At 52.2% G+C, this 2629-nt stretch overlaps 1 long non-coding RNA gene across 1 annotated transcript; it reads left to right on the top strand.

Moving 5' to 3' along the window:
* Positions 1 to 447: 447 nt before the first annotated feature.
* On the top strand, positions 448 to 1928 carry LOC144225651 (uncharacterized). Its single transcript, XR_013333360.1, has 2 exons — positions 448 to 936; positions 1437 to 1928. It is a non-coding gene; the product is annotated as an uncharacterized LOC144225651 (long non-coding RNA).
* The last annotated feature ends 701 nt before the right edge of the window (positions 1929 to 2629 follow it).

Below are 2629 nucleotides of genomic sequence, written 5' to 3'. Positions count from 1 at the left end.
GAGTGGCCCGCCTCTTTCTTCAGTCTCGCCGCCCTCCACAGACAGCCGGCTTCCAGTGACACCCAGCCAGCTCCGCGACAGGGTTTCAGAGCAACAGAGGGAAGGACAGCTCAGAATCAGCAGGGGCTGCTCACGAGTGCACACTCACTTCCCTGGTGGTCACTTCCGCCAAATGCCTCCACCTCCTGGAAACTGAGCATGTGTCCTTATTTGCAAAAAGGTTCTTTGCAAACATCATTAAGTAAGGGTCTCAAGATACTCCTAAATTATCCAGCTGGGCTCACATCCAGTGACAAGCGTCCTTGTAAGAAAGGCAGAGGGAGACTTGGGAAGGAGGAGATGGAAGCAGAGCCTGGAAGGGCTCGGCAGGAAGCCAGGACAGCCCACGCCCACCAAAGGCTGCAAGAGGCAGGAAGGAAGACCTTCCCCTGGAGTCCTGGAGGGGAGCCGGGCTCTGCTGATTTTGCTGTGTGCCTTCCAGAACTGTGAGAGAATAAATTCCCGTTGCTCAGGCCACGCGTTTGGGGTACTTTGTAACCGTAGCCCCCGGGGCACTAATGCGCCCCCCTCCCCAGTAGCACCCGCGTGAGAGGCCAGGAATGGATGGACGGGTGGCCCTCCAGACGCCTGGAGAAGGGGGCCCCCTCGGCTGGCACCGAGGGAACGGAGGCCACGAAGGGAAGGCAGGCTGGTGCTGAGCTGGGGAACCCAGGGGAGAAGGGGCCCCCCTTGGAGGGAGTGCCAGGAGGCTGGAGGCAGCGCTGCGGAACCGACAGGCCCCCAGCTGGAGACACGGCGGAGGTGCACGGGGCCAGAGGGGCTGCGTCAGACTCGGACGGAGCCTGAGCAGATCAGCGCTATCGCAGGACGGGCTGCAGCCGCGCTTGACCATGACCAGGGAGGAGCCGTCAGTGCGGGACCCGTGGGAACGGGCAGGTGTGCGCATGCGTGCGTCCGCGCGGGCGTGTGTGAAGGTGCATCCACGCACTAGTGTGTGTCCGCGTGTGTGCATGCGTCCACGTGCAGGTGTTCACATGCGTACGTTTGTGCGTGTGTCCTCGTCCATGTGTTCTCGTGCATGCACATGCGTGCGTCCGCGCGTGCGTGTGTGTAGGTGTATCCACGCACTAGTGTGTGTCCGCGTGTGTGCATGCGTCCACGTGCAGGCGTTCACGTGCATACGTTTGTGCGTGTGTCCTCGTCCATGTGTCCTCATGTGTGCACGTGCATGCGTGCATGTGTTCACACGCGTACATTTTATGCGTGTGTCCTTGTCCCTGCGTCCAGCCACGTGCTGAGTGCACACATGTGTGCACGCGCAGGTCGGGCAGGCTGCAGAATACGGAGGATGTTCGGGAGAAGTCGTCAAAAGAACGATTTGACCTTTTTTGGGCACTTTGCCACATGTACTTTATTTTTCTCCTATGTTTTTGCAGCACAATTTCAGAGTCTGTGGGAAACGTCAGGACAGTTCACCCCTAACGATGTCAACAGAAGTCTTCAAAGTATAAGGACAATTTCATATACAGTGTACGCGTTTCGTGTATATAATCGATTATAAAGACGATTTCGAATACAATCAAAAGACTGTAATCGTACATTAGAAAGTTAATGGTAATGTCATAACCTCATCTAATGATCTACCTACCCAGCTAACGTCTAGTCCTAGCTACATGTTTAAAATTTCCCAACAATGTCTATTATAACTACTTCTTTTCAAACTGGTGTCTATTCTAGGTTTATTAATTTCATTGGATTACTCTTTAATCTTTTTCAGTCTATGGTAACATCCCTCCATGTTAAAAAAAAAAAATGCTTTTGTTGAGATGAAATTCACACAATTTTCAAGTGCTCCATCCAGTGCCGGTTAGTATACTCACAATGCTGTGCAAGTAATTTGACTTTTTAAATAAACATTTTTTAATCGAGGGTTGTTTTGTTTTCATCCTAAAAGTACGACATGCTCAATTAAAAATACAATATAGGGGCGCCCAGGTGGCTCAGTCAGTTAAGCATCCGACTTCAGCTTGGGTCATGATCTCATGGTTCGTGGGTTCAAGCCCAGCGTCGGGCTCTGTGCTGACAGCTAGCTCAGAGCACAGAGCTCGGATTCTGTGTCTCCCTCTCTCTCTGACCCTCCCCTGCTCATGCTCTCTCTCTCTCAGAAATAAGTAAAACATTAAAAAAGAAGAAGAAGAAGAAATTAATTAAAAATACAACATAGCCAAGCAGTATCAAGGGCCGAGTATTGGTCTTGAAATCCCCTCTGGCCAGCAGCCCCTGGAGCCCCTTCACCCAGAGAAGCCCAAGCCCAGAGTGTAGACAGCGCTGCACCCCAGAGCCTTCTGACTCTTGGTTTCAGCTCAAGAGTCATGATCTCGCAGGTTCATGGGTTCGACCCCGTGTCGGGCTCTGTGATGACAGTACTGGGCCTGCTTGGGATTCTCTCTCTCCCTCTCTGCCCCTCCCCTACTCATGCTGTCTCCGTCTCTCTAAAAAAAATATATATATACACATATATATACATACATATATTTCCTCGAAAGCCCTCAAGGCATGGAGGTGGGAATGCCAGGTTTTCCGAACCCTTCCTGCCACTTGCCAACACCCACCTCCTCCACTGGTCTTG

Source organism: Crocuta crocuta, unplaced genomic scaffold (assembly GCF_008692635.1).
Source record: "Crocuta crocuta isolate KB4526 unplaced genomic scaffold, BGI_CrCroc_1.0 scaffold50, whole genome shotgun sequence".
Taxonomy (NCBI): Eukaryota; Metazoa; Chordata; class Mammalia; order Carnivora; family Hyaenidae; genus Crocuta; species Crocuta crocuta.
The sequence above is the reverse complement of the archived record's forward strand: the minus strand, read 5'-3'. Positions and strand labels throughout refer to the sequence as shown.